The 22,730-nt window shown below is 44.2% G+C and overlaps 1 non-coding gene across 1 annotated transcript; it reads left to right on the top strand.

Annotated features, from left to right (window-relative positions):
- Nucleotides 1-16,022: 16,022 nt before the first annotated feature.
- On the top strand, nucleotides 16,023-16,160 carry LOC119924984. Its single transcript, XR_005449657.1, has one exon. It is a non-coding gene; the product is annotated as a small nucleolar RNA SNORA7 (small nucleolar RNA).
- Nucleotides 16,161-22,730: the final 6,570 nt, after the last annotated feature.

The raw sequence follows: 22,730 nt of genomic DNA, 5'->3' as shown, positions 1-22,730 counted from the left end.
TCTTTCTCCTGCACTGATTTCTCACTTCAAAAGAGTAAGTACTTGGTGTTCCATTTGAGGAGCTTGGTTTTTAAGTGAAAAATCTACACTGTAATACCTAGACTTCAACCAAATGGAACAACCTCTCTCTCTAGCCTCTCCCATTTCCTTCGCCAAAGATGATCTAGGTTAGTTCTGTGAGTTAATATCCAACCACAGAAAACACTGTCTTATAGAGTGACAGCCAACCAGGGATGGTGCTAGACATTCTGGCATTCCAGAAAGAAGGAAGGGAGGCATAAGACATTGAACTATAAACAAAAAGAGGAAGTCAGAAAGAGAAAAGAGGTATCCATTATTCAATACCTGTTCTCCTCCTGTTTAGATTGTGAGTCCCCTGGAGAACAGGGACTGTGTCTGACCCAATTATCTTGTATCTACCCCTTAATTTGTACAGTGTCTGGCACACAGTAAACACTTTATGCCGTTATTATTATTATTGATAATAAAGATGAGACAGGTCAATCCAGGTTCCATCACTTATTCTCCAGGACTAACTTTAACAGAAAGGACGAAGATCTGATGTTAATTTAAAGCATACTTAGAAGAGAGTTAGAATCATAGGGCTGGAAATAGTTTTGAGAAAGAGCTTCCAACTTTTTTTAGAAATTGTACTCTTACGGTGTACAGGTTTCACCCTACGTACCTCTCCAAATTAACATATCCTCTTACACAAACTCTCTTCTCCCATTCCCCACACTCTAACACCCCTACTCTCCCCAAAATCAGTCAATCAATCTTATTTGTTGAGTGCTTACTATGTGCAGAGCACTTTATTAATCATTTGGGAGAGGTCAGTATAACAGAGTTGATAAACATGTTCCTTGCCCACAGTGAACTTACAGTCTAGAAGGAAAGACAGACAATAATATAAATAAATAAATTATGGATATGTACCTAAGTGCTGTGGGGCTGAGGGAGGGGGTGAATAAAGGTGCAAAGGCAAAGCAGAAGGGAGGGGGAGAAGAGGAAATGAAGCTCTCCACGTATCTACCCTCTGTGGTGTCCCAGAACTGCAGTCTGTGCCCTTGTTTAGAATCTCCGCTTTCTAGTCTTAAAAAAGAGGTTTTTTGTTTGTTTGTTTGTTTTGAGGGGTGGGTTGTGATATCTGCTAGGTGCTTACTATGTGTCAACCACTGTTCTAAGCACTGGGGTAGATACAGGTTTATGAGGTTGGAAACAGTTCCTGTCCTACATGGGGCTCACAGTCTAACTAGGAGGAAGAGCAGGTATTGAATCACAAACAAGTTTCATATTATTTGTCCCTATGTTGGCCAGAAAGGTGTTGGCAAAGCTTTGAAATCACGAATCCTCCTCACCCCATGCCCCTCATTCTTAGATTGCAAACCCCTTAGGGTCCAGGAGGTGTCTATACCTCATCTATTTATTTCTTTCATAGGGCTTAGTACAATGTACTAAGCACATAGTAAGGCCTTGTTAATGATATTACTACAGAAGGCTCTTGAACCTTGTGACAACCTCTGTTCTAGCCTATTCCCCTGTGTTCAGCCATGATTTCAATCAATCAGTGGTATTTATTGAGCTCTGACTGTGTCTTGTCTTATGCTGTCGAGTTGTCTCCAACCCATAGATACTCCATGGACATATCCCTCCCAGAACACCCCACCTCCATCTGCAATCATTCTCGTAGTGGATCCAGAGAGTTTTCCATTGCCTTCTTCTGTGCAGTAAACTTGAGTCTGTGCCCTCGACTCTCTCCCATGCCACTGCTGCCCAGCACAGGTGAGTTCTGATTTACAGTTGCCTCACCACTCTCTAGCCACTGCCCAAGCTAGGAATGGAATGTGTATGCTGCTGCTTGATTCTCCCTCCTGTAGCCGAGACTGGTAGAGTCCTGGAAATTCTCCAACTGTGATCCTGAGAGAGTTCTGACTGTGTGCACAACACCATACTGAGCACTGAGGAGAGTGTAATGTAACAGACTGCCTCAAAATCTGCCTCTCCCATCCCACTTTAATGATGTTATCTAAAAACTTTTCAGATTTACTAATTAATAACTTGCCCAGTTAACCTGGACTTCAAGACCAAGCATGTGATTTTTAAGTTGAGTTACTGATAGAAATCTTTTGCAATCAAGATGCTCAATCTCTTTCAATCATCTCAGTTTTCTCAGGGGTGAAATAAGTATAATCCTGACCTGTAACTTTAATTCAAACAATAGAATGCTTTGATTTTTCACCATTCAGGGCAAAGCACTCACACTTTCTTTCTTTTAATATAATTTAAGCCTTTTTAAAGTACAATTTGTTTCCTAAATTTCCTGTACTTATTAATAATCATTATTATGGTATTTGTTAAAAACTAACTATAGTCCAAGCACCATATTAAGCACTGGGGTAGATAAGAGATAATTAGGTCCTGTCCCACATGGAGCTCACAGTCTAAGGGGAAGGGAGAAGAGTTATTTTCTTATGGTATTTGTTAAGCGCTCACTACACTCCAGGCACTGTACTACGTGCTGGGGTAGATACAAGATAATAGATTTGGACACAGCTCCTGTCCCACGTAGGGCTCACAGTCTTAATCCCCCTTTTCAGGAGAGAAAACTGAGCCACAGAGAAGTTAAGTGACTAATAACCATTTTAGATATGAGGAAATTAAGGCACAGAGAAGTCACATAATTTGCCCAAGGTCAAACATGAGATAAGTGGTACAGCCAGAATTAGAACCATAGTGATAGTCAATTAGATGGCTTTGAACATCAGCAGCTCATAAGCAATATTTTATGAATATTTTAGAATATTTATGCCATCTTTTCTCAAGATCTACAAAAAAATTCATTTTTCAGCTTAATGCATTTTAGATCCAGTCTATCTCTTTCAAGTCAGTCAACCCAGTTTTTTTAAGCTGTAAGTTAACAAATAGAACTGTGGGTTTATACATACATACAAATAAATGAAAGGCAAGAAGGGGCAAAGCAATTAAAATTATATTTTTGGGGGGTGGGGACGGCAGGAAGGTGGGTGTGGTGGGTGTATAAAATCTACCATGGCCTTTGCATATTTCATTCAATTGAATAGTACTTACTGAGCACTCACTGTATGCAGAGCACTGTACTAATCACTTGGAAAGTACAATACAGCAATAAAGAGAGAGACAGTCCCCACCCACAACGGACTTACAGCCTAGAAGGGGGAGACAGACATAAAAAAAAAGTAAGCAGGCATCAATATAAATAGAATATACGTATACATAAGTCCCAGCAGTGTCCAGCACTCTGGTCCCACCACATCAGTCCCATCCCCTCCCCAGTCCTGTCCCCAGAGTGTCCAGCCCGCTGGATCCCACCCCCGCAGACTCCGCATCTCCCAGGCACAGGGCCCGCGGCCGGTCCCTAGAGCCCAGCTCTCATTGTTTTCCCAACACCATTTGCCGATTTGACTTAGGCTATGCATTTTTCCATTTCATGAGTACTGTACAAATATCTTGTTGCTACATACCTCCAAAGGGTATGTTTGCCCTGAAAAGACCCATCCCTTTTTAGGCTTTGGGAGACATAGTATCCTCCACCCGCACCAATGGTCTTTCAGGAATCTTCCTGCTCTGCCTCACACAGGCACAAATTCTAAGGAAAAGGACATCTTGGGGAACAGAAATTCAAATCTTAAAACACACTAGTTCATTCATTCATTCAATCGTATTTATTGAGTGCTTACTGTGTGCAGAGCACTGTACTAAGCGCTTGGGAAGTACAAGTTGGCAACATATAGAAATGGTCCCTACCCAACAACAGGCTCACAGTCTAGAAGGGGGAGACAGACAACAAAACAAAACATGTGGAAAGGTGTCAGGTCATCAGGAAAAATAAAAATAAAGCTAGATGCACGTTATTAACAAAACAAATAGCATAGTAAATATGTACAAGTAAAATAAATAGAGTAATAAATCTGTACAAACATATATACAGGTGCTGTGGTGACGGGAAGGAGGTAGGGTGGGGGGGGATGGGGAGGAGGAGAGAAAAAAGGGGGCTCAGTCCGGGAAGGCCTCCTGGAGGAGGTGAGTTCTCAGTAGGGCTTTGAAGGGAGGAAGAGAGCTAGCTTGGGGGATGTGCAGAGGAAGGGCATTCCAGGACAGGGGGAGGACATGGGCCGGGGGTCGACGACGGGACAGGTGAGAACGAGGCACAGTGAGGAGATTAGCGGCAGAGGAGCGGAGGGTGTGGGCTGGACTGTAGAAGGGGAGAAGGGAGGTGAGGTAGGAGGCGGTGAGGTGATGGAGAGCCTTGAAGCCGAGAGTGAGGAGCTTTTGCCTGATGCGTAGGTTGACTGGTAGCCACTGGAGATTTTTGAGGAGGGGAGTAACATGCCCAGAGCGTTTCTGCACAAAGATGATCCAGGTAGTGGCATGAAGTATAGACTGAAGTGGGAAAAGACAGGAGGATGACAGATTAGAGAGGAGGCTGAGATGTAGTAATCCAGTCGGGATAGGATAAGAGATTGAACCAGCAGGGTAGCCGTTTGGATGGAGAGGAAAGGGCAGATCTTGGCGATGTCGCGGAGGTGAAACCGGCAGGTTTTGGTGATGGATTGGATGTGAGGGGTGAACGAGAGAGCAGAGTCGAGGATGACACCAAGGTTGTGGGCTTGTGAGACGGGAAAGATGGTAGTGCCATCAACAGTGATGGGAAAGTCAGGGAGAGGGCAGGGTTTGGGAGGGAAGATAAGGAGTTCAGTCTTGGACATACTGAGTTTTAGATAGCGGGCAGACATCCAGATGGAAATGTCCCTGAAGGCAGGAGGAGACCCGAGCCTGAAGGGAGGGAGAGAGAGCAGGGGCAGAGATGTAGATTTGGGTGTCATCAGCATAGAGATGATAGTTGAAGCCGTGGGAGTGAATGAGTTCACCAAGGGAGTGAGTGTTGATAGAGAACAGAAGGGGACCAAGAACTGACCCTTGAGAAACCCCTACAGTAAGGGGATGGGAGGGGGAGGAGTAATCCGCAAAGGAGACTGAGACAGACTGAGACTGAGTTAAACCTACTGAGATTTTTAAACAGTATCCAGACCTCTAGACTGTAAGTTCACTGTTGGCAGGGAATATATATATATTGTTTATATTGTACTTATGTTACATTGTATTATATTGTTATAACTGTACTCTCCCAAATGCTTAGTACAGTGTTCTGCACACAGTAAGTGCTCAATAAATGCAATTGATGAGAAAAAGTTAAAATCCTTACCGTTGATGTTTCCTTTTAAGGAATGTCACTTTTCTGGAGGATATTTAAAATAATGAGAATTAGAAATTGTGGGCTTTTTAAAAAAAATTTTGGGAAAAGATGATAAATATTGTAAAATATTCCTAAACCAGAACCATTGCAGGTGGAGGTGGGGCGTGCTAGGCGAGATGTGTCCGTGGTGTCACTATGGGTCAGAGATGACTGGACAGCATAAGACAGACAATAACCCTACCCATTTTAAAATTTCAAAAATCATTAAAAAATAGGGCAATGTGTTGCAGCAAATGTGTTTATTGGTATATTGTACTCTCCCAAGTGCTTAGTACATTGTCCTACAAGCAGTAAACGTTCAATAAATACAATTGAATGATTGAATGAAATACAGGAATAGATTTTGGAGGATCCATAAAGGAGTTTCTTCTTCATTTAAGGCAAATCTAAGTTCATCTGCTGCTAGATACATGTATTATCTTGGCACCTCATTTCCAGTTTAGAATACAGCATTTAAACTTTCCCCAGGTCATGAAGTTTAGGGTCCAGATTTGGCAACTGACCACAGTTCCATAATGATTGAACAAGGTCATGAAAGTTTAGCTTTTAATAGAGTTCACAATAAGCTGATTTTCATTTGCTAAAATGGGTTCCATTGTTGAAAACTGCTCTTCATTTCCATCCGATGAAGAAGGGATTCTCCCCCATTCACGGCTGATGCCATAGCTTAAAGTCATTGAAATGAATCATGCTGGTTCTGTTTCCTAGAAGTTCCTCTAAGGAAGCAGCATGGCCTAGTGGGAAGAGAACTGGCCTGGAAGTTAGGACCTGGATTTTAAATACTGGCTCCGTCAGTTATCTGCTGTGTGACTTTGTGCCTCAGTTACCTCACCTATAAAGTGGGGGTTAAGACTGTAAGTCTGTGTGGGCTATCTAGATATCTTGTATCTACTCTTGCATTTAGTACATTTCCTGGAACATAGTAAGTGATAACATATACCATTGGAAAAAAATCCAACTTGTTTATTTCCCCAATTTTTTTTTATCAGGATGCCACAAATGGATTGCCTATAACATCCATCCTCTTATTATGAATGCATAATAATAATGATAATAATAATAATAATAACTGTGGCATTTATTAAGCGCTTACTATGTGCCATGCACTGAACTAAGCACTGGGGTAGATACGGGATAATTGGGTTGGACACAGTCCCTTTCAAACATGGGGCTCACACTCAATCCCCCTTTTGCAGATGAGATAACTGAAGCACAGAAATGTGAAGTGACTTGCCCAAGGTCACACAGAAGACAAGTGGTGGGGCAAAGATTAGAACCCAGGTCCTTTTGACTCCCAGGCCCACATTCTATCCACTAGGCCATGCTGCTTCTCTAGACATCTAGACATACAGGCTTCTTGTATACATAAATGATTCTCTTAGTGGGTTGGTCAGCGAATGCAGTGTAAGGAAAGATTAAAAGGGTGATGGTGGAACTATTTTATTACACTTCCAAACCTATGTCACTAGCTTTTTGTTTCCTTAAAAAAAATGGTCTTAACCCAGTGCCTTTAAAAATGTTATAATCCACTTTCTATGAATCACCTTGCCAGACCCACATCAAATATTTATTATATTTTTTAGGAAAACCTTTTTATTCCATTTTTTAAATAAAAACTCAATCCCCATTCCATGTCGCACCGCAATATGCAGCATCCAAAAGAGCCTCCATTCAATCATATTTATTGAGCGCTCACTGTGTGCACAGCACTGTACTAAGTGCTTGGAAAGTATGATTTAGCAACAGAGACAATCCCTACCCAACAATGGGCTCACAGTCTAGAAGGGGGAGACAGACAACAAAACAAATAGACAGGTGCCAATACCACCAAAATAGATAAATAGAATTATAGATATGCACACATCCTTAATAAAATAGAGTAATAAATATGTACAAATATACACAAGTGCTGTGGGGAGGGGAAGGGGGTAGAGCAGAAGGAGTGGGTAGGGGTGATGGGGATGGAAGGAGAAGCAGAGGAAAAGGGGGGCTCAGTCAGAGAAGGCCTCCTGGAGGAGGTGATCTCTCAGTAGGGCTTTGAAGAGGGGAAGAGAGCTAGTTTGGCGGATGTGAGAAGGGAGGGCATTCCAGGCCAGAGGTAGGATGTGGTCCAGAGGTCTATGGCAGGACAGGACAGAACGAGGCACCTTGAGGAGGTTAGCGGCAGAGGATTGGAGTGTGTGGTATGGACTGTAGAAGAAGAGAAGGGAGGTGAGTAGGAGGGGGCAAGGTGATGGAGAGCTTTGAAGCTGAGAGAGGAGTTTTTGCTTCATTTGAAGGTTGATAGGCAACCACTGAAGATTTTTGAGGAGGGGAGTGACATGCCCAGATGACACTGCTGCTGTCATCTAGGCTGCCAACTACATTCTGGGCTGACCGAAGAGCTGTTCCACAAATAGCCTTTGGTACTTTTGCTGGTTTTGAGGCATATTCTAGTACACACTCACTAAAGGGAAGGAGACGGACAGCAGAATGGATTGAATCCATCACACCACTGTTAAAATACACTAAACCACTCACATAATAATAATGATAATAATAATCGTGGTAGTTCTTAAGAGCTTACTATGTTCCAAGCCCTGTTCTAAGGGCTGGGATAGATACAAGTTAATCAGGATGAACACAGTCCCTGTCCCACATGGGGCTCACACTCTTAATCCCCCTTTTACAGATGAGGTAACTGAGGCACAGAGAAGTGAAGTGACCTGTCCAAGTCACACAGCAGATGAGTGATGGAGTCAGGATCAGAATCTATGTCCTTCTGACTCCCAGGCCTGTGCTTTATATAAACAATTGATTACAGAGAGGAGATAACATCTTTTTAATGGGGCAAAGGTCTGGCCCAGGCTTCTCACTATGTGCACTATCAGGCCTTCAATCATATTTATCCATTCAATCATTTATTGAGCACTTACTGTGTACAGAACACTCTACTAAGTGCTTGGGAGAATACAACAATAAACAGACACATTCACTGCCCACTGTGAGCCTACAGTCTAGAGTTGAGCTTACAGTCTAAAGATGAGCACTTATCGTGGAGAACACTGTACTAGGTGCTTGGGAGAGCACAATATAACAGAGTTGGTAGACATGCTTCCTGACCACAATGAACTCACAGTCTAGAGGGGCTCAACAGAACTGTTACAAAACTATCTCATCACCACTGTGGAAGACAGAAGATCTTCAGGATTGGCAATCAAATGTCTGACCTCTAACTCAGAAGAGCACATTTGAATCATGCCATTAATAGATCACTCAAAACACTTCCAGCTGCTGAAAGGGCTTATCAGCCCATCTACTGAAGAAGATATTATTACTCCCACTCCTTAACTTCGGAAGGGCCAGCAACTGGCCAAATTTGTCACTGTCACTTCCTTAAACTACTAATGTCAACAGATCCTGCCCAGGCCTCCAGACAACCCTGTCCTCACCCATCTTTCTTCACCAGTTAACTACCCGCTAATGTCATCCCAAGGCTTCATCCTTCATACCCTCCTCCATGTCCCTCACTCCCCGCTTGTACAAAAAAGCAGGTCTATTACAGATCCTAGAAACCTGAATCTTTGGATTCAGGGCATATGCCCATTTTCCAAAATAAACCCCAGAGATTGAGAGAATTCGGTGGTTTATAGAACATCCCCTTCATCCCTTACCCCAACAACTATCTGTTCTCCTGGTGTTTCTTCTCCTCTGCTACTGTTAACCATGCCAGGAGGAGTCCAGGGGTGGGGCTGGGTAGGTTGGTGAATGCATGAACAGACTATCTTGTTTTTGTTGAAAATGGGGTATTGAAACCTCATTCCTCATTTGCATGCCTTCCCCTTCCCTATCAGGAATTGACAAACTTGGGAAGGGGGAGAAAGTGAGATATTAAAATCCCTCGTCATTCTGGAGTGTCCATTCTACACATTCCATAATGCTGTGTGCATGAAATTGAGCATGCTCTAACCTATTGAAATACAGGACTCACAGCTCCACCAGGTTATATAGTCAAGCTTTGGATGAGACATGAACTACCACACTTAAATTGTGCTAGTCCTGATCATAGCTTTACCCTACAGAAGACTTTTCTTTTGTAACAAGGAGCAGAGCACCCAAAAGCAAAATCAAAGTTTCCTTTCACCCCTCTAGCCTCATAAAATTCTACCAAGTACTGTCTCCTTCAATTTATACTGAAAAACAGAAGTGGATTACCCAAACAGGAGATAGGAGTCAAAAGGAAAGTCAGAAGCAACAGAGGCATGAAGCAACCTCATATCTCTTATTGCCACAGCAAATGACCACAGAAAAGTACTTCCTATTTCCATTCTTTATTCATTCATTCAATCGTATTTATTGAGCACTTACTGTTTGCAGAGCACTGTACTAAGCACATTATGAGGCATTTACCTTATGGATAGTCTATTAGATAGATGAAGCAGTGTGGTTTAGTGGATATAGCATGGTTTGGGGCATCAGAAGGACATGAGTCCTAATTCTGATCCGCCACATGTCTGCTGTGTGACGTTGGGCAAGTTACTTAACTTCCCTGGGCTTCAGCTACCTCATCTGTAAAATGGGGATTAGGAGTGTCAGACCCATGTGGAACAGGAATTGCGCTCAACCTGCTAAACTTGTATCTACCCCAGCACTTAGAACAATGCTTGGCACATAGTAAGTGCTTAACAAGTACCATAATTTTTATTATTCTTAGAGTGGAATGTGTAGCTTCTCTAGAGTAAAGAGAGGGAGGGTGTGAAATATCCATGTATCGTGCCATATCCCACTCAGTAAACTCTTATACATTCCCACCAACCCTCATCACATTTATTGTAAAATATCCTTAATCTCAGTTGCTTCTCTCACCTGTAACTCATTTACATGCCTGCCTCCCCCTGCAAGGCCCTTGAGAGCAGGGATTGTGTCTACCAACACTATTTTATTGCAAACTGAGTACAATGCTCTCTTTATACAGTAAGTGGTCAATAAATACCACTGAGTCCTCAATTGAAAAACTGTGTGATATGGACAGAGACAAGGAGACATCCCTGAGGGGAGAGAAAAATTCATTCATTGATTCAATCATATTTATTAAGTGTTTAGTGTGTGCAGAGCACTGTACTAAGCATTTGGTAAAGTACAATATAACAATAAACAGTGACATTCCCTGCCCACAATGAGCTTATAGTCAAAAAGAAAGGCCAAGAGGGAGAAAGATAAAAGGTGTGCTCATCTGTATAAAGTGGTGGATGAAATGCAATTATTAGAAATTAATTAATTTGTTCTAACAGCTCAAATGAAAATTTAAGGCCAAAACACTGCCAAGAAGCCTCTGCATAGACCTAATTAAAGATCTGCAAGTTGATTTTTTAACAGAACCCATCCGTACTTAAACTGCTGGTTAGGTCAGGTAACTAAATCAAGATGCAGATTATTGATTATTACTGTTGAAAGAGTGACAGCAGTCACCACCATGGTGTGTTAGGCAGTAAGCATGACTGGACCAAATTTCAGCTGCCCTGACCCCTTCCCACTCCCCCTCACCCCCCTGCAAGCCCACACCCTAACCCCTCCCTCCCCCATACCCATCCACCGATGACCAGTACAACTGTGCCCTGAGGGGAGACGGCAGATACCTGGGTACCCTCATGCCCTTAGAATGGAAGAAAACACCAGAAAATTAAACCTATCAATTTCCTTTTGTTTTACTTTTTACTTTTGTTTTACTTAATAAAAATGTGTTCGATAAATTCTTTGTAAAATTAATAAGTTATTAGTAGCTATGACTCTAAAAGTGCAGCAGCAGGTCAGTGTAACCCAAGAGGTGCCTGCCTCCGAATAAGTAGTTTGCTTTTACCATGCCTCTGCCTCTTTTTAACACCTGCAAAATTTCCTTTTGGAGGGATTGGGAATGACTGAGGAAATATCCAGTCTCCCTCCAACTTAGACTGTACGACCCACATCGGGCTTTATCTGTATATGACCTGATTATCTTGTATCTACCCCAAAACATAACTTACTTCAGTGCTTGGCACAGAGTAAGCGCTGAACAAGTATCACTATTATTATGATTAAAACTCCACCAGCTGTCCTAGGGAACACCACAAACACGCACTTATTCAAACAAGGAAGATCCATGTCACTTTTGTCCCAAATGAACTTTACAGAATACACAAATGCAATACTGTGCTTCTGTGAATCAGATCCATAGTCAATGGTTCAAGCATCTCTCTATACCAATCCATTTAAAAAAATGGAAAAGACACTTTGGATACACAGCACCACCCTTTCATTCATTCCATTGTATTTATTGAGCGCTTACTGTGTGCAGAGCACTGTACTAAGCGCTTGGGAGGTACAAGTTGGCAACATATAGAGATGGTCCCTACCCAACAGTGGGCTCAAAGCACTGACTGGCCACAGCCTCACAGAAGGATATCTCCAGTACTAGAAATGTCTTTCTTGTACTCAATTAAGTCATAATATCAGAGCTGGGATCTGGTTTATGAAGAGTCTCATTTTATAAAACATTCAAGGACATAACATAAGAGCATGCCCATGATGTCAACTGCTCAGAGCCATCACAGGACAAACAACTGCTCCCTACACAAAAAACAGGGAGTAATGTTACTTACGTAGAATGAAAATAGAAGAAATCCAAAAGATGTCACTGAATCCCTGAGTTGGGGAAATCCAAGTCGCTATAAGGCAGGAGCAGTCTTTATGTTCTATTTGCACAGCAGCTCCACGGGGGATTCAATCCCAAATGGGTGAGCTGTCAAACTAACCAGAGAATGGAGTGCTTTCTAAAGAAGAGGAAGTGTCATTTTACTTCCTTAATTTCATTACTCTGCATTACCATTAAGCCCTGCTTCTGTTCCAGTACCCAAGGCATCATTTATTCAGGGAGAGTGAGGCTGCCTATCCCATTCCATTCATTTTCTAGGCATTAAAAATTGTATTCATTTCCAGGATTCATGAGGAACATGCCAGCCTGTGTTCAGTTTCCTGCATGAAAGCAAAAGCCTTTTTATTTGCCAAGAAGGAGACAGAGCTACTTCAATCAATTGAATTGATTGAGTGCTTACTGTATGCAGAGCAGAGCACTCTACTAAGCACTTGGGAGAGTAGGATAAAACAATTTAACATACATTCCCTGCCCACATTGTGATAATAGAGAAGCAGCATCGTGTAGTGAATAGAGCACAGGCCTGGGAGTCAGAAGGTTTTGGGTTCTAATCCCAGGCTCTACCACTTGTCTGCTGTGTGACCTTGGACAAGTCATTTCACTTCTTTGTGCCTCATCTGTAAAATGGAGATTGAGACTGTGGAGCCCAGGTAGGAAAGGGACTGATTTGCTTGTATCCACCCCAGCACTTAGAACAGTGCCTAGCACATAGTAAGCACTTAACTAATACCATAATTATGATTATTTTTATTAACTTACTAGGCTCTCCTCTGTCCCCAGAGCTTGAATGGCCAATTTTAAAGCTAGGCCTATACCTCCCTTCTTCATACCATTTCACTCATTTCCCTTCTCCCATCTAGCCCAGCACTTACTTCAAATCCCTACTGAAGCCATATCACCTCTAGAAAGACTTCCTAGACTAAGCTCTCATTCTCTTGCCCTATTTTCCCTTCCTGCTGAATTTAACAATCACAGTTCATTCTCTTTCTGAACTCGTTCTTCTACCTCAAAGTAAAAGAAACAACAGAATAAAAGTCAAAGGCCTCTGAATCTTCCTTCCTCCTCCACTCTCCAAAGTCTTCCTAGCCCATTTCAAACTCTAGTCTACTGGCCTCATCCTTCCATTTCATTGCTTGAAACTTTGGTGCAAAAGAAAGCACATCTACCCAAAGGTCAGGATGTGTATGCCCTCAGTTCAAAGAAAGGTAATTAAAGCTATTAAATTTGAAAGTAAAAGACTGCTGATCTGAAGTATTCAAATGCTCAAAAAACTGAGTTAACACAAATCTGCCAACCTAAGTTGCCATTTGCAACTAACTACTCAAAATTTTACTTCACTGAAGAAGTGAGCATCATGTGAGACAGAGACAGTGTCTGATCAGCTTCTATTGGACCTACTTTAGCACTTAGTATGGCACATGGCAGACAATAAATGTTTGTTAAATAGCACAATTGTTATTGTTAGGTATTAGAAACAAATTTTCAGACAGCAAATTCCAGAGAAGGGTGAGGTAGATTCTGACAAAAGCCCCCCTCCAACACTGACTGCTTTCACACTCACTGGCCTAGCCTGGAATACTTTTGCCACTGATCCACTTCTCAAATACCGAGAAAAGCTAGCAAGCTTTACTAAAAGGATAAGGGACAAACTTGGCCTCAGAGCACTGCTTAACCTCTATTCTTTCCCTGAATTTCTACCATCTATTTTCAGAATAAGTATGCAGGCTCCTCTGAACAACATCCATCAGACCCAACCTTCATTCTCTTTGCTTTTTCATTCTTTCCATCTCTGCCTGTGTAAAATATGGAATGTGGGTTAGGAGTCCTCATTTACCTGGGAATGATCTCTCACTGTCGTAAGCTCCAACCTCTCGACCAGAAAAACCACGGAGCTTCTTCTTCTTGTGTTTAGATAGTCCACAAATGAGTCTTCTCTGCTGGAGATGGTCAGTTTAGTGGGAGAAGAAGGATAATTTTGTGGTGAGATAACAGAAACTCAATTAACCCGAAGTATTCCTAAAAAAATGATACCCTTGCAACATCTGGCATTACAGGCAGGGCCTGATGTCTGTTGACTTTTAGTTAAACTGGCAGAAGATTGCAAGACAGCAGCACTTTAAACATCCAGTCCACATGGAAATACTTTGAGCTATCTGGTCTGTGTCTGCAGTCACGGTGCTCCGAGCAGCAAATTTGTCAGGCTAATTTTTTTAGCTCACATATTAATAAAGGTACAAAAACGCCAAATGGCATGGAAAACTAGTTACAAGAAATAATGACAGAATCAAAAGTGGAAATTGAATTGCAACTTGCTCATAAGGCTGTTGGGATTGGGTACAAGCTTGAAAAACCACCTCAAGTCTCTTCATCTCTACCCTTCTAGATGCATTTCTAAAACAAGCTAAAAGCAAAATTAAATTGTACAGGAGTAAAGAGGATTAAGGAGGATGTTGGAGATCTAAAGAAAACCATGATCCCAAGCTTCAGATCTTTGTGGTGGGAAATTTGTAGGAAGACATATTTCATATCCTCTTACTGAAAGAAGTAACCCATATCCCAGTTTCCTGTTTTTAAAGGCAGCTTTCAGATAAAGCCTGGTGTCTGTTCTGATGTGGGTGTTTGCTTGCACTAATACAATCCTTGGAAAATGCAGCCACGCAAAAGTCTAACATGTACATGAGAAGCAGTGTGGTCTAGTGGAAAGAGCATGGGCCTGGGAGTTAACAGACCTGGGTTCTAATCCAAGCTTCACCATTTGTCTGCTGTGAGACCTTGGGCAAGTCACAACTTCTCTGTGCCTCAGTTACCTCATCAGTAAAATGGGGATTAAGACTGTGAGCCATATATGGGACAGAGACTGTGTCCATTCATTCATTCAATCTTATTTATTGAGCACTTACAGCATGCAAAGCTCTGTAGTAAGTGCTTGATTATCTTATATCTACGCTGATGCTTAGTACAATGCCAGACACACAATAAGCACTTAAAAAATTCCATTAAAAATGCACAACAAAATCAATTCTTAACATAAGTGTTATGGAAACAAAAGGCCTGAGTTAGTTATAATTTCACATTGCAAGTCCCTGGAAAGGGAGTATCCAAACTGCCAGATGAATTTATCTGACTCTTTTCTAAGTTCAGCTAAAGAAAAAAAACTTGTTATTGCACACAAAAATACACGATTCCAGTTCGACATGTTTATAAGTGCTATAAATTTGCACATTTGACTCTATGAAGTTCTTTATCCCAAAAATGCCACAGTTGTATTGATAGGTATGTTAAACCCCAAATATATTATGCAAGTAACCCTCAATAGCTTCTTAAAACTCATTAGTAGTCCCTGAGGTTGTCCACACTACCCCTCTAGACTGTAAGCTCGTTGTGGGCAGCGAATGTGTCTGTTTATTGTTGCATTGTACTCTCCCAAGTACTTAGTGCGGTTTATTGCACACAGTAAGCACTCGATAAATGAATGAATGAATGAATGTTCCTTCCCTGGAGAGCCCAGAAAGTATGATGTTGTTGCCATGTGTCTTCCAGCTCCTAGAAATCCTGAGGAGAAAGGAAAGGCAGGATTTGGATACTCTAGCGGACTACAGCCAGTTCTCAGTTTGCAATGAACTAAATGCTGTAACTCATGTCAAGCTCCTATTTTGCACAGCACACTGAACTAAGTGCTTGGAAGAGTACTATATAACAGAGTTAGTAGACGTGTTCCCTGTCCACAGTGAGCATACAGTCTAGAGGGGGAGACGGACATTAATATAAATGAATAAATTTTGGATATGTACATAAATACATAAGTGCTGTGGAGCAGAGGGAGGGGTGAATAAAAGGTGCAAATCCAAGTGCAAAGGAACACAGAAGGTAGTCAGTAGAGAGGAAATGAGAGTTAGTTGGGGAAGGCCTCTTTGAGGAGGTATGCTCTCATTAAGGCTTTGAAGGCAGGAAGAGTGATCATCTATTGGATATGAAGAGGGAGTTTGTTCCAAGTCAGAGGCAGAGCATGGGCAAGTAGTTGGGGGCGAGATAGATGAGATCGAGTTACAGTGAGCAGTGTGGCCCCTCTCAGGGTTGCATCTGGAGAGTTTCCAGTACTCTACCAGTCTCAGCTATAGGAGGGAGAGTCAAGCAGAGGCATGCCCCTTCCATTCCTAGGTTAGCCAGTAGCTAGCAAGTAGAAGGCAATCTGCTACAAGTCAAAACTCATCTATGCTGGGCAGCAGTGACATGGGAGAGGTGAGCAGAGACTCTCAAGTTTACTGTGTGGAAGCAGGTAATGGCAAACCACTTCTGTAGTTTGACCAAGGAAACTCTATGGATATATTACCAGAATGATTGCAGGAGGAAGTGGGGCTTTCTATAAGAGAAATGTGTATGGCATCACTATGGGTCATGACGACTCGACAGCATAAGACAAGACAAGAGCACTGTGGCAATAGAGGAGCCAAGTGTGCAGGGAGGTAAGGTAGGAGGGGGCATGGTAATTGTGTGCTTTAAAGATTGTGGTAAAGAGCTTGAATTAAATACCATCCACAAACTTAGATAAATCCTTTGATGCCACAAGAATATTAACATTAGTTTCAATTCTACACCACTTTCCTGAATTCCCATTTCCCAGTTCCTCTTCCTTGTGACCACATACAGAAGCTCCTTAGCATTGGCTTCAGGGCTGCCACCACGGTCTCCTCCTATATGTTCTTTGGACAAGTCACTTAGCTTCTCTGTGCCTCAGTTATCTCATCTGTAAAATGGGGATTAAGACTGCCTCATTCTTGCCTATCCCACTGTCGACCCCCGGCCCACGTCCTGAAATGTCCTCCCTCCGCACATCCGCAAACTAGTTCTCTTCTTCCCTTCAAAGCCCTACTGAGAACTTACCTCCTCCAGGAGGCCTTCTGAAACTGAGCCCCCTTTTCCCTCTCCTTCTCCCCATCGCCCCCTGCCCCACCTCCTGGGAGGATGGGTAGAAGTAGCTCCATTTCTATTTTTGGCTCTTTAGCACTCTCTGGGTCAATGAGTACTCCAGAGCCAAGGGCCCCAACAAGAGAGGAGACTGGAAGGACCCAGTGCCCAGGCTGCTCCTGCACTTTGCCACGGGGGCTTCCTGGTCTTTTATAATTGCTGTAAGTTGTAGGTGCATTTGCACCTACTCAGCTCACCAATGTAATTTGGTAGATTACTCCTCTCCCAAAGCGTTCCCTCTCTGATGCCCCCTATGTCCAGTGGCTACTTCCCCTCCGCCTCACAAAAGCCCATGTCTCCCCCACCCAAAAAAATCCCTCGACCCAAATGACCCTTATGGTTATTGCCCTATCTCCTTCCGACCCTTCCTTTCCCAACTCCTAGAGCAAGTCACCTACACTCCCTGCCTTGAATTCCTCAACTCTCTCCTGGACCCCCTCCAATCTGGGTTCCATCCCCTCAACTCCACCCAAACTGCCCTCTCAAAGGTCACCAATGACCTCCTTCTTGTCAAATCCAATGGCTCCTACTCCATCTTAATCCTCCTCGACCTCTCAGCTGCCTTTGACACTGTCGACCATCCCCTTCTCCTCGACACATTACCCAACCTTGGCTTCACAGACTGTCCTCTGCTGGTTCTCCTCATCTCTCTGGCCTTTCATTCTCACTCTCCTTCAGGGTCTCCTCCTCCCCCTTAAAATCCCCTAACTGTAGGGGTTCCTCAGGGGTCAGTTATCGGTCCCCTTCTGTTCTCCATCTATACTCACTCCCTTGGGGAACTCATTTGCTCCCACGGCTTCGACTAGTATCTCTAATATCGAGCTGGCGGTCCGCCACGAGGCGAGCCACCGCCTGTCCCCGCCCCTGCCCTCTTGGAGCCCCCTCGATGCTCTTAGCTGAGTGTCCCACGGGGCCCAAAGCACTCCAGGAGGCCTTCCCAGACTGAGCCCCTTCCTTCCTCTCCCCGTCCCCCTCTCCATCCCCCCCCACCTTACCTCCTTCCCTTCCCCAGAGCACCTGCATATGTGTATGTATGTTTGTACATATTTATTACTCTATTTATCTTACTTGCACATATCTATTCTATTTATTTTATTTTGTTAGTATGTTTGGTTTTATTCTCTGTCTCTCCCTTCTAGACTGTGAGCCCACTGTTGGGTAGGGACTGCCTCTATATGTTGCTGACTTGTACTTCCCAAGCGCTTAGTACAGTGCTCTGCACACAGTAAGCGCTCAATAAATATGATTGATTGATCTAAGCAGATGACTCCCAAATCTATCTTTTCCCCTGTTCTCTCTCCCTCCAGGCTCGTATATCCTCCAGGCTACAGGACATCTCCACCTGGTTGTCTGCCTGCCACCTAAAACACAACACATCCAAGACTCAGATCCTTATCTTCCCTCTCAAACCTGTCCTCTCTCTGACTTTCCCCCTCAATGTGGAAGGCACTACCATCCCTCCTGTCTCACAAGCCCGCAATCTTGGTGTCATCCTTGACCCCGCTCACTCCTTCACCCCACACATCCAATCCATCACCAAAACTTGCCGGTCTCACATTCACATCATCAAGAACCACCTTCACCTCTCCAACGAAACCGCTACCTTGTCGGTACAATCTCTCATCCTATCCCGACTGGATTACTGCATCAGCCTCCTTGATCTCCCATCCTCCTGTCTCTCCCTGCTTCACTTAATTCTTCACTCTGCTGCCCAAATTATCATTTGGCCCTAGTCTTACCTCTGTCCTGGAATGCCCTCTCTCCTTACATTGTCCAAACAGCCACCATAGAAGTCTGGGACTCCGTTCCCGAGAGGCCCGCCCACCATCACTGCATTACTGCATCAGCCTCCTCTCCGATCTCCCATCCTCCTGTCTCTCCCCACTTCAATCCATACTTCACGCCGCTGCCCAGATCGTCTTTGTGCAAAAATGCTCTGGGCATGTTACTCCCCTCCTCAAAAATCTCCAGTGGCTACCAATCAACCTACGCATCAGACAAAAACTCCTCACCCTCGGATTCAAGTTTCTCCATCACCTCGCCCCCTCCTAATCAATCAATCGTATTTATTGAGCGCTTACTGTGTGCAGAGCACTGTACTAAGCGCTTGGGAAGTACAAGTTGGCAACATATAGAGACAGTCCCTACCCAACAGTGGGCTCACAGTCTAGAAGGGGGAGACAGAGAACAAAACCAAACATATTAACAAAATAAAATAAATAGAATAGATATGTACAAGTAAAATAGAGTAATAAATATGTACAAACATATATACATACACCTCCCTTCTCTCCTTCTAAAGCCCAGCCCGCACCATCCGCTCCTCTCCCACTAATCTCCTCACTGTGCCTCATTCTCGCCTGTCCCGATGTTGACCCCCGGCCCATGTCCTCCCCCTAGCCTGGAATGCCCTCCCTCCGCACATCTGTCAAGCTAGCTCTCTTCCTCCCTTCAAAACCCTACTGAGAGCTCACCTCCTCCAGGAGGCCTTCCCAGACTGAGCCCCCTCCTTCCTTTCCCCATACTCCCCCTCCCCATCCCCTCTGCCTTACCTCCTTCCCTTCCCCACAGCACCTGTATATATGTATATATGTTTGTACTTATTTATTTATTTTACTTGTACATATTTATTCTATTTATTTTACTTGGTTTATATGTTTTGTTTTGTTGTCTGTCTCCCCCTTCTAGACTGTGAGCCCGCTGTTGGGTAGGGACCGTCTCTATAGGTTGCAAACTTGTACTTCCCAAGTGCTTAGTACAGTGCTCTGCACACAGTAAGTGCTCAATAAATACGATTGAATGAATGAATGAATGAATGAATACCAGGCACTGTACTAAGCGCAGGGGTGGATTCAAGCTAATCAGTTTGGACAAGGTCCCTGTCCCACAAGGGACTCTCAGTCTCAATCCCCATTTTACAGATGAGGTAACAGGCACAGAGAAGTGAAATGACTTGCCCTAGGTCACACAGCCGATAAGTGGCAGATCCAGGATTAGAACCCATGACCTTCTGACTCCCAGGCTTTTCTCTAGCCATTATACCAATATTTATTCTGCTCTTCCTGCTTGCGTGTGCCCTTTTTCCATTCACCGTGTTGCAGTTGCTTGGGCTGTCCCGAGGCTCCCTGCTGATGATGTCAATCAATGAGGAGTTGAAGCAGGGTGGGTAGTCAATCGATTAATTATATTTACTGAGTGCTTCCTGTGTGCAGAGCACTGAACTAAGCATTGGGAGAGTTCAATAGAATGGAGGTTTTTTGTGTGTTTTTTATGGTATTGGTTAAGAGCTTATTATGTGCCATGCACTGTACTATGCACTGGGGTAGATACTAGTTGATCAGGGTGGACACTATGTTTATTGTTATAGTGTACTCTCTCAAGCACTTAGTAAAGTGTTTTGCACACACGGCAAGTGTTCAATGACTAAATGAATGAGTGTCCTACATGGGGCTCAGTCTTAATCCCCATTTTACAGATGAGGGAACTGAGCCCAGAGAAGTTAAGTGATTTACCCAAGGTCGCACAACAGACACGTGGCAGAGCCAGGATTAGAACCCACATCCTTCAGATGCCCGTGCTCTATCCACTAGGCCAAGGTGCTTTTCACACAGACTAGCAGAGACATCCTGTGTGACATCACTGTCCCGCCACATCACCTGATCGTGTGTACAGTATTGGCCACCTAGGGAGAGAAGAGCAATTTTTTCCCGACCTCAGGCAGCCAAGTGTTTGACATCAGCCCTGGGCATCCCACCATCAACCAATTCATCCGCAGTATTTCTGAGGCACTTCCTCTATGGAGAGTCCTGCGCTAAAAGTGCTTGGGAAAGAAAGTCCCGGTTCTGCAAATTGTTCCCTTTGTGACCTTGGACAAGTCACTTGACTTTCTCCGTGCCTCTGTTTCTTCATCCTTAAAATATGAATTCAATACCTTTCCTCCTTCCTACTTAGATCATAAGTTCCGTGTGGAACAGGGACTGTGTCCAACCTGATCAACTTGTATATACCTTAGAAGAGTGTTTGACACGCATTAAGTGCCGCTGAGTCGTTTCTGATTCAGAGCAACACGTAGTACACATAGTAACATATTGACACATAGTAATGCTTAATAAATGTTATTATTATTATTATTGTAGAATTAGCTGACAGGATACCTGTCTTCGAGAAGTTTCTAATCTATCATTCGTTCTCCTCACATGTCCTGCTCAGCGAAGCTGCGTTAATGTGAGCATTACCTCAGTGCTGGTGAGCTTCAGCTGACTTTCTCCATGCCCCCTCACCCCCACTTGGTGGCATCCCGTAAACCCGTTGTGGGCAGGGAACGTATCTACCAACTCTGTCGTGCTGTACCCTCCCGAGCGTTTAGTACAGTGCCCTGCACACAGGAAACGCTCAATACCATATATGTATATATGTTTGTACATATTTAGTACTCCATTTATTTATTTTACTTGTACATATTTATTCTATTTATTTTATTTTGTTAATATGCTTTGTTTTCTGTCTCCCCCTTCTAGACTGTGAGCCCGCTGTTGGGTAGGGACCGTCTCTATATGTTGCCAACTTGTACTTCCCAAGCGCTTAGTACAGCGCTCTGCACACAGTAGGCACTCAATAAATACGACTGAATGAATGAATGTTGCCAACTTGTACTTCCCAAGCTCTTAGTACAGTGCTCTGCACACAGTAAGCGCTCAATAAATACGACTGAATGAAGCACACCGCGTGGCCCCACTGCTCCCGGTGATCCTCTCCGCAGAGCGCGTCCATAGAAGCCCGTGACTCCGTTCCCGAGAGGCCTCCCCGCCATCACATTGCGTGGCCCCGCTGCTCGCGGAAGGATCCTCTCCTCCGATGCCGCCTCGAGGGCAGGGGCTCCCCCACCCTCCGTCCGTTCGCCCGTCCGTCCGCCCCCGAGCAGCCTGCTATCGGGCGCTTATGCCCCGCGGCCGGGCTCCTGGCGGCCCCCAACCCGGGCATCTGCATCCCCGCCCGACCACACCGAGGCCCTTGGGCTCCCCCCCCCCCCGCCACATCATCCCTACACTCACCCCTCGAAGCCACTTCCACTCTGTCCAAGTAGCCAACTAGGATCGCGGGACATCATCTTCATCATCATCAACCGTATTTATTGAGCGCTTACTGTGTGCAGAGCACTGTACTAAGCGCTTGGGAAGTACAAGTTGGCAACACACGGAGACAATCCCTACCCAACAGTGGGCTCACAGTCTAAAAGGGGGAGACAGAGAACAAAACCAAACATACTAACAAAATAAAATAAATAGAATAGATATGTACAAGTAAAATAGAGTAATAAATATGTACAAACATATATACATATATACAGGTGGTGTGGGGAAGGGAAGGAGGTAAGATGGGGGATGGAGAGGGAGGCGAGGGGGAGAGGAAGGAAGGGGCTCAGTCTGGGAAGGCCTCCTGGAGGAGGTGAGCTCTCAGTAGGGCCTTGAAGGGAGGAAGAGAGCTAGCTTGGCCGATGGGCAGAGGGAGGGCATTCCAGACATTGTGTCCCGCTGCTAGATCGTGGGACATTGTGTCCCCCTGCTTGTTCACGGGTCATTGTATCCCCTTGCTCGTCCGTGAGTCATTGTGTCCCCCTGCTTCCATCCCCCCCCCCCACCAGTTAATTGACCATCTTTGAGGAGCCCCCCACTCCCCCCTTCCCGGTCCGGACCTGACTGATTCTGCCCCCCCCCCGCCCCCCCCCCCCCCCCCGGGAAAAATGCCCTTGTTATCACCAAGTTACTTTAACCACAACCTCATTCACACCTAATCAGCCCTCCCATG

This window comes from Tachyglossus aculeatus, chromosome 2, assembly GCF_015852505.1.
Source record: "Tachyglossus aculeatus isolate mTacAcu1 chromosome 2, mTacAcu1.pri, whole genome shotgun sequence".
Taxonomy (NCBI): domain Eukaryota; kingdom Metazoa; phylum Chordata; class Mammalia; order Monotremata; family Tachyglossidae; genus Tachyglossus; species Tachyglossus aculeatus.
Note: the sequence above shows the minus strand (reverse complement) of the source record. Positions and strands in the feature narration are given on the sequence as shown.